General features: G+C 62.5%; 1 protein-coding gene across 2 annotated transcripts in view; it reads right to left on the bottom strand.

Moving 5' to 3' along the window:
• Positions 1-12,958: 12,958 nt before the first annotated feature.
• Positions 12,959-14,473, bottom strand: part of TPCN2 (two pore segment channel 2) — a 48,608-nt gene continuing 47,093 nt past the window's right edge. For both annotated transcript variants that reach the window (XR_006714327.1, XR_006714328.1), the window contains exon 28: positions 12,959-13,251. The gene's annotated coding sequence lies outside the window, so the exon portion shown is untranslated. The remainder of the gene's footprint in view (positions 13,252-14,473) is intronic.

Genomic DNA, 14,473 nt, shown 5'->3' with positions numbered 1-14,473 from the left:
CCATTCGCTCAGGAAGCCCCCGGCGTGAGCCCCCCCACGGCCCCCAGGCCGGGAGCTGAGTTCCTGGAAGAAGGACGGGGCCGGTCGCCTTGAATTAAGACTCGTGGGCCTTTGGGGCCTTTGCTCTCAAGGGTTCCTTCTCCCATCAAATGCTAACGCTGCTAATAATTTATATTTACAAGTGCGTTGCAATGAAGATAAATTAATCTACTTTGCATTCCATTCCCAGGGGCTGCCATAACACAACACAGAGACCAGAAATTCATTCCCTCCCGGCTCTGGAGACCAGAAGTGGGAAATCAAGACGTGGGCAGGGCCGCGCCCTTCAAGCTTCTGGGGCTCCAGGCGCTCCTGGGCTGTGGCCGTGCCCCTCGGTCTCTGCCTCCGAGTCTCTGCTGGGCCTTCTTAGAAGGACACCAGTCATTGGAGCAGGGCCCAACCCTCGTCCCCCATGACCTCATCGTAGCGAATTACTTCTGCAAAAGGCCCTGTTTCCAAGTAACAGCACAGCCTGGGGGCCCCGGTGGACGTGAGTTTTAGGGGGACACTGTTCAACCCAGTACATCCATTAAAACGTTTTCTGCGACCCAAAAGTTAGCTTTCAAAATTCTGACTTTAAAAGAAATTAGGAAGTTTTCACGGGCCCTCTGGAGACGCCACCTGGGAACCTGGCCACCCCCAGCAGCCGGCACGGTCCCGGTGGGCGTGCGGTAGGACGGGCACTGGCCCCGGGCCCCGGGCCGCGTGGGCTCGGCCGCTGGTGAGGGAGGGGTCGGGCCCGGCCCGCGTTCTCCGTTCTCGGTTAGTCCCTTCTGCCTCCTCCCGGGTGCTGGGTGGATTGCTGTGGTCTGTTCCGTCCCCGGGCGCCTTCCACTGGCCGCCCTGCCCGAACGGCTTCGCTCGGGCAGCCACCGGCCCGGCTCCAGGATCCCGATGTGAACACGGAGGTTAGAGTTTCCTGACACGGCTTTAATTTTTCAAATAGCAATCCGGTTACCAAGCACATTGGCACCTGGGCCCAGTTCCCCCACGACTTGGCAGGGCCCGCGGGAGCTGCTGGCAGTGATGGATGCCGGGGGGCCCCGTCACCCACCCGCCCGGCCACCCGCGCCAGCCCGGGGACCGCGCGCGGCCAGCCCCCGGCAGCTGCGAGGCCTGAGTGCCAAGAGGCAGAACGGCTTCTCCCGGCGTCGGGATCCGGCTGGGCAGGCTGCCTGGCCTGGCCTCCGGGAGTCGTGTGCAGGGAGGGCCTCTCCCCGCCCCCCGCATCTCACGCTCCCTCAGCCCCCGTCACCGAAGTAAAATCACTTCGAAACCAGAAAACAGGAAGGGACTCAGAGACCCAGAAGTGGAGGGAAGGTCACCGTTAGAGGGTCCGATCCTCTCAAAGTACGGGTGGGGACGCCGAGGCCAGGGCCGGGACGGGACCCGGGGTTCTGGCCGTCAGTGGAGACGAGTACTCAGCAGTCCCCAGGAGGGTGGGAGCCAGCCTGGCTGGGGTCAGAGGCCACCTCTGCAACTCTGGGCGATTCTGGGCCTCGGTCTTCCCACCCGCGAAATGGGGGCGGTGCAGCACCAGCTTCCCAGGGGCACCATCAGGATGATAGTGTTCAACGCGAGCCCAGACAGAGGCAAGCCCCGGGGACTGGCCCGCGTCGCCCACAGGGGGGATGCGCAAGCCCGGGACGGGGGAGGTCCCGGAGGAAGGTCAGTCAGACCCCTGTGGCAGGAAAAAGGAAAGGCGGAGCCAGGCAAGCCCATCTGGTGAGACCATCACCTCGCCCTGTCCATGCACCAAGCTTCTATTAAGTGCCGTCTGTCTGTAAGCCCCCGTCTTGGTGCCACCAGCCTCCCAGAGGCGGTCCCTGGCTAAATCGAAGACTTCGACTTCCCGGAGAGACCCCAGGGGGGACGCAGCCAGCTCCGGGACACAGACCCCACTCGGGCCCGTGCCCTTCTCGTCACACTCCAGCAGGGCGACGGGGCTCCAAAGGGCGACACATCCTCCCCCCTGCCCGCCTCCCACGAAGCCTGGAGACCACCCCTCAGATGCCTCCAAACCTCCATCCTGCAACAGGTGGGGCCACCCAGGCCAGACAGGAGGGAACTGGACAGGCAAAAGGAGGAGGTCCAGATGCTTCTAGACCCGGCGCGTCCCCTGGCCGCACGCGGCCGTTCAACGCTGGCATGTGAGACCCCCGAGGTGTGGGGGCTTTTAATGGATTTCACGTTGATCAGTGTAAATTTAAAAACCGAAGCCGCGTAAAATGGTTTTCTGTTGACCGTAACTTTATTGCTTTGGCGGGACGTTTATTGATTTAGCATCTGAACGGAGATGTGCCGTCTCGGACCTTGGAGAACGAAGTCTGTGCAGAAGAATGGAAAATATCTTGTTAATATTTTTTTTTTAATTTTTTTTTCAACGTTTATTTATTTTTTTTGGGACAGAGAGAGACAGAGCATGAACGGGGGAGGGGCAGAGAGAGAGGGAGACACAGAATCGGAAGCAGGCTCCAGGCTCTGAGCCATCAGCCCAGAGCCCGACGCGGGGCTCGAACTCACGGACCGCGAGATCGTGACCTGGCTGAAGTCGGACGCTTAACCGACTGCGCCACCCAGGCGCCCCTCTTTTTACTTTCTTAACGTGGCTACCAAAATTATGTATTTCACCCACAGATCCCATTAACAAGGGCCTCCCCCCAGGTCCACAGGGCGCAGGCAGCCACAAGGGGCCCAGAGCTGGACCTCTGGAGTCTTCTTAGAACACTCGCTAGTCTGTTCCCCTTGGGGACGCCTGTGAAGTAATGACATCGAGTAATAGGGGAACCTCACCCAGCACCGGGCTCCGTGCAAAGCGCTAGCTGACTCTCCTGCCTGCCCCCAGCACCCTGACAAGATAGGTCCCATCGACCCCCTCTCAGAGCCCAGAGAGTTTAAGTTACTTGCCCTGGGCCACACAGCAAGCCTTCAGGACCTCCAATCCAACAGCCTTTGCGTCGGAAGGCAGGGAAGCTCGTGGTCCTGGCCTCTCCCTGCGTGGCCCTGGCCACGCAGCCACCCTCCGTCTGGGATTTTCAGGCCACCATCTGTGCCCCTCAGTTCCCCCAAACCCAGGAGAGTCTCCGCGGACCACTCTCCATGGAACACGGGAGCACGATGGCGGAACCAAGGGGCCCCTGGAGTCCTTTGGGTTGGGGAGAAGGCAAAGGCAAGAGTGGGTGACAGGTGAGCCGGTCAGGGGAGTGAGGGGAGGGGCCAGAAAGCGGAAGGGAGGGCCGTCGGCTCCGAGGGATCCGGGAGCTCGGCTCTTGCACAAGAAAGGAGGAGCTAGACGAGGGGCAACATGGACCCCACAATACCCACCCGCAGTCGGCAAACGGCTTCTCCAGCACCTTCCACGCGCCAGGCTCTGAACTCGCACAAACACCCGCGTCCTTGACCCCACGGAGCCGGCTTCCGGCAGGGGGCACGGGTGCCAACACCCTCGTGTTTCGGTGGCAGGGTTGCAGAATCCGGGGTCCTGACGGCCAGGGTTCAAATCCCCGCGGAGGCCCAACCTTGACCTTGCGCTGCAGCGGGGTGCAGCGGGTCAGCGTGGGGAGCGACCTCGACGACTGCCCGCTGGAGGTGATTCAGGGGCCCCGGCAGCACGGGACCTCAAGAGCCGACTCTGCTCTCCGCCAGCCCCCCGCCCCCCGATTCAACCAGAGCATCCAGCTCAGCCGTCTGGACTGGGACCGCGCAGAAGAGGCCAGCAGCAGCGGGGCTCTGGCGACCAGGGAGGCGGCTTGATTCGCCCCGGTCGGTAGCCAGCAGGAGCAGGTGGGGGGGCGGGATTCAGGGGCTCCGGGGCCCCCTGTACCCCACCCCACCGTGGGTCTGGATGAGAACGGAGGAGAACTTCCCGGGGAGGCCCAGAGGGCACAGCCATCAGCATTTCTGAGGGCCCAGAAACGGGCGCACGCCGTCACCACGGAGGGGCACGTGGAGGATGATGGGTGTTTCTTGGGGGCCCCAAACGCGTCCTCCTCGGGGCACAGGGCCCCGCCCTGTCATCCGCCAGCGCAGAGAGCCCTGCTGCGGGGTGAGGGTTCGGAGGGTTTACAGGACGCATAGCAGAGCCGTGAGTCAGCTGAAGCAGAGAGAAGGCGGACTCGGCCGGGCTGGAGGGTGGGGGGCGGCCGTGAGGTCAAACCCTCCATGCAGAGCCGGGGTAAACAGCAGCCTGGGGCCGGTCCCCTGGCATCGTCGCCCACAGCCCGGCCGGGCACGGTCTGAGCGGTGCCCAGAGGAGGAATCGCACGCCAGGAGGGGAAGGCACTCCTCACACAGTGCTCTCCCTCCGCCACCTAGCGCCGCCCGGGCATGGCCATCTTTGTATGTAAACTGAACTTTGTACATTAAACAGCATTTTAGCTGCCCGGGGGGGGGGGGGGGGGGGGGGGGTGGTGCAGGCCGGCTGCTCGGAGGGAGTGTCATGCCACGGAACGTGGGGTCAGATAAACCTGTTCCAGGACCTGCCCGGCCTCGCGCCGGCTGCGTGACCTGGGGCAGATGCCCGCCACATTGGAGACGCGTTCCCCGCTGCGGGGCTCCCCGAGGGCCCCGGGATCACCTTTCCACCTGTCCCCTAAACCCAGCTCTACTCCTACGTACTTCCCAAAGCCTCAAAGCCACCTCCTCCCGGGAGCCTTCCCTGATCTCCCACCACCAAAGCCCAGACAGAATCGCTTGACTCCAAATTCTCCCGCCTCGAGGAATCATTCTTTTCCTTGACAGCCCAGGGGCTGGTCCGGCTGCCGTGTGAGCGGGGACGCGGTCGAGATGGACGGGCAGGGGCTCACTTCCCGCCAGCTGCTTCTTGGCTCCTGCCATGGCCATGCCTCTCTCAGCTGACCTTGCCCCCTGCTGGACAAAAGTCACGAACAGCAGAGGGCAGAGGGCAGAGGGCAGACACGAGGAGCTAAGGACACAGAGAGAAGCTGTGGGAACAGAGGGCTTGGCAAGACCAGGGCGTGGGGGCCTGAGACAAGAGTGTCCCTAAACGTCCCCACGAGGACGGAGATGCGACCGCGAGGTCCAGGCCAATGGAGACGGCGGGGACCAAGTGCAGGTTCGTAGAGCGGCGAGGGCGAGAGGACCAGGGAGAGTTTGCTGATGGAGGAGGAGAGGACAACAGGTGTCTAGGGCAGGGAGGGCTCCGGGGACCGAGGTCACGGCCCAGTGCCGCGTGGGGAGACAGGCCAGGGCCACACGACTCGCCCGAGGACCTTTCTGCTTGTTCCCTTCAAGGAAGATGAGGCCGCTGTCAGGGAGGAAGGCCACCACGCCCCTGGGGAGAAGCCCCGGGGTGACGGTTCCTCGGCAGACCCACGGGGCACAACCGCGAAGGGCAGGGCAGAGGGGAAGGTCCCCACAGCCTCGGACCGGCCAACTCCACCTGTTCAGACCTTGGTCTCCCCTCCAGCTAAGCTGCGGGAATGACGCGGCCCTCCTGCCAGCTAGAGTGTCCTTTTTTCATGTTATTTAAAATTATTTCGCATTTATTTATTTTTGAGAGACAGAGCGCAAGCAGGGGAGGGGCGGAGAGAGGGGGAGACACAGAGTCCACAGCTGGCTCCAGGCTCCGAGCTGTCAGCGCAGAGCCTGACGCGGGGCTTGAACTCATGGACCGTGAGATCGTGACCTGAGCCCAAGTCGGACGCTTCACCGACCAAGCCACCCAGACGCCCCAGAGTGTCCTTTTTTTAATGTTTACATATTTATTTTTGAGAGAGAGAGAGGGAGAGAGACAGAGAACCCCAAGCAGCACAGGTCCCAATGCGGGGCTCGAACCCACCACCCCGGGATCGTGACCTGGGTCGAAAACAGGGGTTGGATGCTCAACCAGCTGGGCCACCCACCCAGGCACCCCCAGAGTGTCCTTTCGGGGGTCAAGATAATAAACGTAACCTAACTCTGAGAGGGGCCGACCCCCACGACTCCGGCTAGGGTCCACTCACTGTCAGCCACCTGAGGACGGGCCACGTTCTCCACCCGTGTAGGTCACCTCATCCCCCCCCCCCACCCCAGGAGGCTCCACTGTGACTCACTTGACAAAGAAACTGAGGCAAAGGGAGGGAAGTACCTGTCATTCCCACAGAGCCCGCGAGCAGCCGGCCAGGACCGGAGCCCGGAGTCTTGGCTCCTACGACCCCACCTGAACCAGCAGGCAGGTCCCGCTCCACGCAGCGCTCTGACTTCGGGCTCTCGGGGCTCGTCCGGCGCAGGCAGGGACTCGGAGACTATCTGGAGGGGCAGGGGGCGAGGGGGGACAAGCAGGTGGCGGAGTCCCTCTGCTTCCCCGAGCACGTCCCACGTCCCCAGAGACGGCTCGAGGTCGCGGCCCAGTGCCTACGGTCCCCGCACAAGCTGGTAGGGACCTTCCGGACCGTGTTTTGATAGCAAACATGTCCCTTTCCGCAGCCTGACACCGGCCCTCCCGGGAACATGTCACCGGCTGAATTCTGTCTCCCCAAAAATTCCTGTGTTGAATGAAGTCCTAACCCCTTAGTGCCTTAGTCTTTAAAAAGGAAATTCTGGGGCGCCTGGGTGGCGCAGTCGGTTAAGCGTCCGACTTCAGCCAGGTCACGATCTCGCGGTCCGTGAGTTCGAGCCCCGCGTCGGGCTCTGGGCTGATGGCTCAGAGCCTGGAGCCTGTTTCCGATTCTGTGTCTCCCTCTCTCTCTGCCCCTCCCCCGTTCATGCTCTGTCTCTCTCTGTCCCAAAAATAAATAAACGTTGAAAAAAAAAAAAAAAAGGAAATTCAGGTAAAGTGAGGTCACGGAGGGGGGAGGGGGGGGCCTGATCCCACGTGACTCAGGTTCTTATGACAAGAGATCAGGACACAGACACGCACGGAGGGACGACCCCGTGAGGACACAGGGGGAGGACGGCCATCCACACACAGGGAGAGAGGCCTCGGGAGACCCCGGCCCCGCCCATGCCCGGACCTCGGGCTCCAGCCTCCAGGACGAGGGGACAGCCCGTTCCGTTGTGTGAGCCCCGGGGCTTTGGGAGTTCGTTACACTGGCCGAGCCACCACAGGGCACATGAGGCCAGCGCCCCTCGGAGCTGCTAATGTAGCCACACGAGGAATCCTGGCCGCAGCCCCATGCAAGGCCCGCAAGTCACGGCCGAGGAACGGGTCACCGCGGGGGAGCGGCCCCAGCACGGTGGGGCACCCGTGTCCCCACTCCACAGGTGAGACCCAGGCCCCGAGCACACCGCAGCCGCTCCCGCGCACGCTGCCCCCGGGGAGACCCCCGGGCCTTCCCAGCAAGGCTGCCCTCGCCCAGTCCTGCCTCGGGGCCGGAGCCACATCCCCAAGGGGCCGAGGGTGCTCGTGAGGGCCAGCCCATCTGCTCTGCTCACACCGTCTCACCCCCTCAGCCCCAAGGAGCCCGGCCCCCTTCGAGCCGCCCTCTTCCCTGGCTTCGAGCTCGTCCCCGGGACACCCAGGCAGCACTGAGAGTCAGCTCAAACCCTCACGCTCTGGGAGACGGGAGCCTCTGCCAAATGCGTCAGTTACGATGAAACGGGACCACACGTAACTCTCCTATCCTGTGAGACAAGCCCACGGACAGGCAGTCCAAGGCTCCGAGGAGTCGGCCAGATGCCAGGCTCCTTTCAACTCGCCGATTCGTCACCCCGAGGGTGTGGCTCTCGTCCTCAGCCTACGATGGCTGCAGGAGCTCCAGCCCTCACATCCACATTCCAAGCAGCAGGATGGAGGAAGGGAGGAAAGGGGAGCCCTTTAAGGACACTTCCCGGAAGTCCCGCTCTGCTTAGACCTGCTTGACCAGAACTGAGGCGCGCGTTCAGCGGTAGAATGCGGCTGTATGCATAGCGACTTGACCTTGTCGCCTGTCCCGGGAAGGGGTGAAGTCTATCTCTCCAGCCCTGAATCTGGGCTTGGCCCTGTGACCTGCCTCGTCCTACCTACCCCCAGACAGGAAGAGGGATACAAGCAGAGGTTTGAGACATTCTTATGCGTTCAGGCTTGCTCCGGGTGCTGGGACCCCTCTGGCAGCACATGAACAAGCCCAGGCTTGTCTTCTGGAAGGTGAGAGCCTGGGGGGGGGGGGGAGGGGGGAGCATCAGCCATCTCCAGCGTTCCTGCCATCCTAGCCGATGCCCCTAAAATAGGCCATCCTGGATCACCCAGCCCCGACCAGGCGAGCTCACATCAGAAAAGTCCCCCAGCCAGCTCACAGAACCACAGGAAGTAATAAATCCTTGTTGGGTTAAGCCACACAGTCTACACAGTCCGGGGTGCTTTGTTACACAGCACACACTAGCCGATACACTTCTCCAACTGCGGGAGGCTGTTGACTGGGCCACAAGTCCCACAAAGCGTTTCCGTGTCTAGCAGGAAGGACAGAGTGAACATCAGGACGGGCCGGGTAGCAGCCCCTACGGCTGGCAGAGTGGCCTTCTCCCCAAGGCCCAGAAGACAGGCACGGCCCCACCCGCCCACCTCCACCGCCTTGCTGACGGATTCGGTCCCTGTGCCACCAGGACGTGAGGCCACGGTTAGGAAGGAGGCTCTGAGCTGGCCGTGCCGTGGCCCCGCCACCCGCCTCCCTCTGAGTGTTCGGTGGGGCGGCCGCTCGCCCACAGGTACCCTGTCTGTCCACAAGGCACCGTCCATTCGGGGCTCAGAGCCCGGCCAGGTCCTGCCCACAGCTGTCCCCGACGGCCCCGGCCACTGCCCGGCCGGCCCCGCACGCCCAGCAAGCACCTAGAGCCCCGACCTCCCGGGCAGCACGCGGCAAGCAGCTCCCGGGGCCGCCCGACGCCCACCGCTCAGGGCCGGCCGCGGAAACCCTTCCCACCTTGCGTCTCAGGGTCACGCACGCGAGAGGGGCGCGCAAACAGAGGAAACTAGCAAATGAGCTCCGGGGGCTTCGAAGGACGCGTGGGGTGCAGCTGAGGAGGGAGACGTAGCGTCGCGGACGTGTCTTTCTCCGGTTTCCAAAACGTGACCACATTCTCTCACTCGGCCTCAGATCAACACCGCTGGGGAATGAGCGGCTGCGGGACCCCAAAGACACGGGCCCACACTCGATCAGCCTGTGGCGTTACCAGCCCAACAGCAGCTCGCCTTGGGGACGGGGAGCAGGGATCCTACCCACGGAGCCTGCGGTGACAGTGTGGCCCCGACTGACCTCGGAATGTCCTCCCTGACTTCTGCTCTCCAGCCTGGGAAACTGATTTCTGCTGTCCTGAGCCACCCCATTCGCGGTCCTTTGTTACGGCGGCCCCAGGACACTGACACATCTCCCGGACACACACGTGCCCTGGCTCATTTCTTTTATTATTACTACAGGAACCAACGTGCCCACATCGGCGGCCCCCTCGCCCTGGGGGCCCTGTCGGCGGGGCCGGGGCTCCAGACCACGGTGCCCAGGGAACCGTGTGACCTTGGGGGTAACTTAGTCCCCAGAGCCTCACGCCGCCCTTTCCCTAACGTGGAGCTAGACCGTGGCCACAGTTCCTCCGTGGGGCAGCCACAGGGCCACTGGAGGGGACCCGGCCGTGGAAACCGTGAAGCGCGTCTCCCGGTAAACGGCGGGAGTTACAAAAAGGCATCCGGGTTCCTGCGCCTTGAGTGCGGCGAAGCCCCTGTGCCCGCCCCTCCCGCCGCCTCCCCCACCCCCACCGCCCGCCCCGCTCCCTCGACCAGAAACGGCAGGTGTGGGCACAGAGGCCAGGCCCGGAAGGGTCAGCAGACGCGGGCACCCCGCCGGCTGCACCAGCCTGCCCGGAGCGCAGCGGCCGTCACATGTCCAAGGTGCCAAGCTGGTGAAAGGCCGCCGCCCGCCCCCGGCACCGCCGCCCTCCGCAAACGCCCGGCCCGAGTTGGTGCCGAGCAGCTTGCGGGGTCACGTGCCCAGGCCGCTGGCGGCAGGCCGGTCAAGGGGCCCTGCCCTCCCTCTCCCCCTTGGCGCACCTCTGATTCGAAGGAATGTGTGTGTGTGTGCTTCTGACTCCTTCAAGGGGAAAAAGCTCGCTCTCGGCAGAATTCCTCCTGGGACCCCGGCCGCTGGCCGCCGGTGAGGGATCCTGGGGGGCTGGGGCCGAGGCAGGGACCGCGGCCCCTCAGCCCTCCCGCCAGCGCCCCCTGAAACCACAGGCGCCCTCGGAGGCATCCCCTCACTCGGGAAGGTGTGCAGGTCGGGGTCACGGGCAGGCTGGAGAGTCGGCCCCCGCCGGCTTCAGATCCCACCCGTGGGATTCGAAATCCTAGGAGCCAGCCGTTGACCTTGGGCAAGTCCTCCTCCCCCTGAGCCTCAGACTGCTCATCCACAGAATGGGAACGTTCCCCAGGGCTCTGCCAGGGGCTGCACACGGGGAAACCACCTCCTTCTCTTTCACTCTCCAGGGGGACAGCTGACGGTGACACCTGTCACCGCGGCTTTCAGGCAGGCCCAGGGGGAGTGGCAGCCTCCACTTAGATAAGGTGGCTCTCGGCTCGGGTCGCCTGGGACAAACCCTTGATAAACTGGCACTGGGAGCTCCCGTTTTCTCCAAAGCTCGGCCATGCGCCCGGCCGCCCCGCAGCCCCGTCAGAAGGGAGCGGGTCACAGCCTCCCCCAGCATCGCGTGGAGGTGCGCCCTGCCCAGAGCCGGGGTCCCATGAAGGAAGGACAGCTTCCTTAATTCGGCGTGGAGCAATCCCGCTTTCGGGCCCCCCTGACCCAGCCTTTTTGTTTCTGGCACTTTCCCTCCGACCCAAAGTTTGGTGTCATCAACTCCTGTTGGGCCCACGTTCCCAGGTAGGGAGGGGTGTCTGTGATCGGGCCATCGTTCCGGGGGACCTGGAGGTTTTGCTGCGGTCACACAGTGGCCGACGGACTGCCTGACCCGAGACCCTGGCAGGCCCCACCATGTCCCCGACGGCAGCTCCCAGGGAGCCCCAAGAGCACAGATGCGGCTCCCTCCTGGAAAAGTGAAGACAGGGGCCCGAGGGGCCAGGCTCCAGCCCCTAGTCACCCAGCAAGAGGGGGGCAGCGAACAGGAACCCAGTGCCTGACACAGGTCCCCCCCATCCTGTGTGAGGGCTCAGGGGAAACAAGACAGCATCTTCCCACAACAGCGCCCCCCCGGGACTGGGTCTGTCTTTACTCCCATCCTGGGCCCCATCCTCCACCAGACCCCCGGCCACCACATTCCCTGAGTGCTCGCCAGCTGGGCACAGGCCAGTGACTTGTCAGTCCCTCTGGACGTACTACTGTTTCCGTGACTAAAAAGCCAGGTTCAGAGAGGTTAGGTGACTTGCCCGAGGTCACACAGCCCAGGCCTGGCTGCTCCCCTGCCCGCCTCTGCCCGTGCACGCTTGGCCCCCGGCACCAGCCGCCTCTGGGTCCATCTCCCCAGGGAAGTGGCACGTGTGTTCCCGGCACCGTAAGCCCGAGGAGCGTCCGCACGCCACCATGCCTGCGCCCACCTGTCCGTCCTCAGCAAAGGTGCTCAGAGCCGACTCTGGCCCCAAACACACAGAAGAGGAGGGACGCCTGGGGGCGCGCAGACGGCGGGGACGACGGGTCCCAGGGAAGACGCATCGCCAGAACCCGCTTCCCGAAGAGGGGGTGTCCCGGCCAGGTGGGAGCAGCAGGGGCGCAGGCGCGGAGCAGGATGGCGACGCCATGCCCAGGGATGTCCTTGGAGCCACCTCGTGACAGGGGCGGGGAGAGAAGGAACAGGCTGTGTAGGACCTTTTAGGATGGAACCAGAGGCTGGAGGTTGAGACTCTTCCCCTTGAGGAGCCATAGGAAGTTCCAAGCCCCTGGTGAGTGACGGATGTGCCATCTGGAAGTGTCCCCTGGAGACCAAGGTGCCCCAGAAGGAGAAGAGGTGGGGGGCGGGGAGGCCCGGCAGGGAGCTGAGCCACGGGAGCTTGTCTTGAGGACAGAGAGTTGGTGGAACGAGCCGGAGTGGTCTCGGGGGCACATTTTTTTAATGCCTGGCAATTGCCTTTGGCTTCTGCAAGAAAAGGACGTTTCTGGAAGCTTGGCAGAGAATTCGGTGAATGCAAAAAATGAGCATCTAATTACAAGTGGGCCCCCCCCCAACTCCCACCTGGACCGACGGCCCCCACTCTGGTATTCAAGAAGCCGTCGGGGAGACTTTCAACCCCACCAACGGCTGCACCGTGTCAGGAACCTTCTGTAGGAGAGAACGTCCACACGCAGCTGCATCCCCGGCCAGGCCTGGCAGCCAAGCCATGGAGGGGAGGGCGCCCAGGCCCCGGAGCGAGCATGGCCATCGCCTTAGGAAGACGGCGGGGCGGGGGGGCTCGAGGGGCGGCGGGACCCCAAAAGGGCAGGTGAGCATTGGTGCCGGGGCCCGAGCCCTGGCTTCGGGGAATGCGCCCCACCCGCCTCCAGCCATGGCCCAATGGGTAGGCGGAATCAGCACGCTGGACTGAGCTATCTTGGGCCAGAATTTGGAATGCCACACGTAGCAAACAGTTAATGATCAACTATCCAAAAGGCCTAGAACTAATAGCACTATAAAATGCGTCAAATATCTACCCCTGACCAGACTAGACATGACAGCCAGGGAGGGAGCGCCTCTGGGTTTCCCCTCTCCATAACCTTGCTCTGCGAGGCGGGCCTGTGGGGAAAGTTCCCCTCGGCAAGCCATCTATCTGGAAACGACTCCCATGTGCTCGGTCACACCTCCCCGCCTCACGGCCGAGACCCCTCTCCCCTTGTGGCCTTCGCTGAGGGGACACATGTTCCTTCCCGAGTTGCATAGTTTGGGAGAAAGCCTGGAGTTTTTCTCAACAGAGCGTGTCTGTGCCCCTTTGAGGGAGAACAGGGGTGGGACGGCGGGTTTGTCCTCGTGGGGTCCCCCACCCCCACCCCCGCCATCGGGCCCTGACGCCCAGGGAAAGCACCTTCTCCAGAGCTGCTGACTTTTGCCAATTTATATGCTAATTCCCGAAATGATTCTTCCTACATTAAATAAAAGCTGAGGAATGTTCCAAAGGTCTGAACAGATTGTACCATTAACAGACAGAGGAAGGCAACGCAAATCCTGCCCACAGGAGTTGTGAGCGTGTGAACTCGCTCTCAGCACACACACACTTGCCTAATTTTAGGCCCACGTGGTCCTTCAGCTGACTCGGTCCAAGCAAAACTGCTTTGGCATCCAAAGCCTCCAAGTGCCCATCTTGACCTTGACGTCCCCTTCCCGAGCAACCTTCTGAGAAAGCAGAGAGAGTGCAGAAGAAGGCGGAGGTCCCACATTGAGCCCACGCCCCCCAGAGCGATCGTCTGCCTTGGATCGCGTCAGCGCCGTCCAGGACCTAGGCCCCCCCACCGCCGATCCAGGACCGAGGGCCCCCCGCCTCCTGGACAGCCTCCTCGCGGCATCCCACCGCCCCGCAAACACACTGGTTCTCTAGACGCTCCTCCCGCCTCAGCAAGACCTTCTTGCTTCAGAGGCTTTTGCACATTCTGTTCCCCCTGCCAGGGTGGCTCTTCCCCACTCCCTCAAGCAGGTTACCCCAACTCATCTCAGCTTAGAGCAGCCCACCCTGATCATCAGATGAAGCGAGGCCCCAGCTATACACACAGCGGGCACATTTCCGTCCCTGGTGCTCCTAACAATTCTAGTGGGATTAGCTATATAATACTTTGTTCAGGGTCTGTGGCCATCATTCAGGTCTATCCTATATCCCCAGTCTAGAAGAATGCTTGCCATAGAATACAGGGAATGGGGGGGGAGAGATGGAGGGAGAGAAGGAGACGGACGTTTGGATGGATGGACAGAAGGAAGGATGGGTACATGGATGTTGGCTGGATGGAAGGAAGGGTGAATGGATGGATGATGATTGGGAGAATGGATGATAGAGGATGGATGGATGGATGGACGGATGGACGGATGGATGGACGGATGGATGGACGATGGATGGACAGATGGATGGACGGATGGATGGATGGATGGACGATGGATGGATGGATGGACGAACGGATGGACGGACGGATGGATGGATGGATGGACGATGGATGGATGGATGGGTGGACGGACGGACGGATGGATGGACGGACGGATGGATGGATGGATGGACGATGGATGGATGGATGATGGATGGATGGATGGACGATGGATGGATGATGGATGGATGGACGATGGATGGACGGATGGATGGACGGATGGATGGATGATGGATGGACGGACGGATGGACGATGGATGGACGGACGGACGGACGGACGGATGGACGGATGGATGGATGGACGATGGATGGACGATGGATGGACGATGGATGGACGGATGGATGGATGGATGGATGGACGATGGATGGATGGATGGACGGATGGACAGATGGATGGACGGACGGATGGATGGATAGATGGATGGACGATGGATGGATGGATGGACGGATGGATGGATGGATGGACGATGGATGGATGGATGGAC

Source organism: Leopardus geoffroyi, chromosome D1 (assembly GCF_018350155.1).
Source record: "Leopardus geoffroyi isolate Oge1 chromosome D1, O.geoffroyi_Oge1_pat1.0, whole genome shotgun sequence".
Classification (NCBI taxonomy): Eukaryota; Metazoa; Chordata; class Mammalia; order Carnivora; family Felidae; genus Leopardus; species Leopardus geoffroyi.
This window is presented reverse-complemented; position numbering and strand designations above follow the sequence as displayed.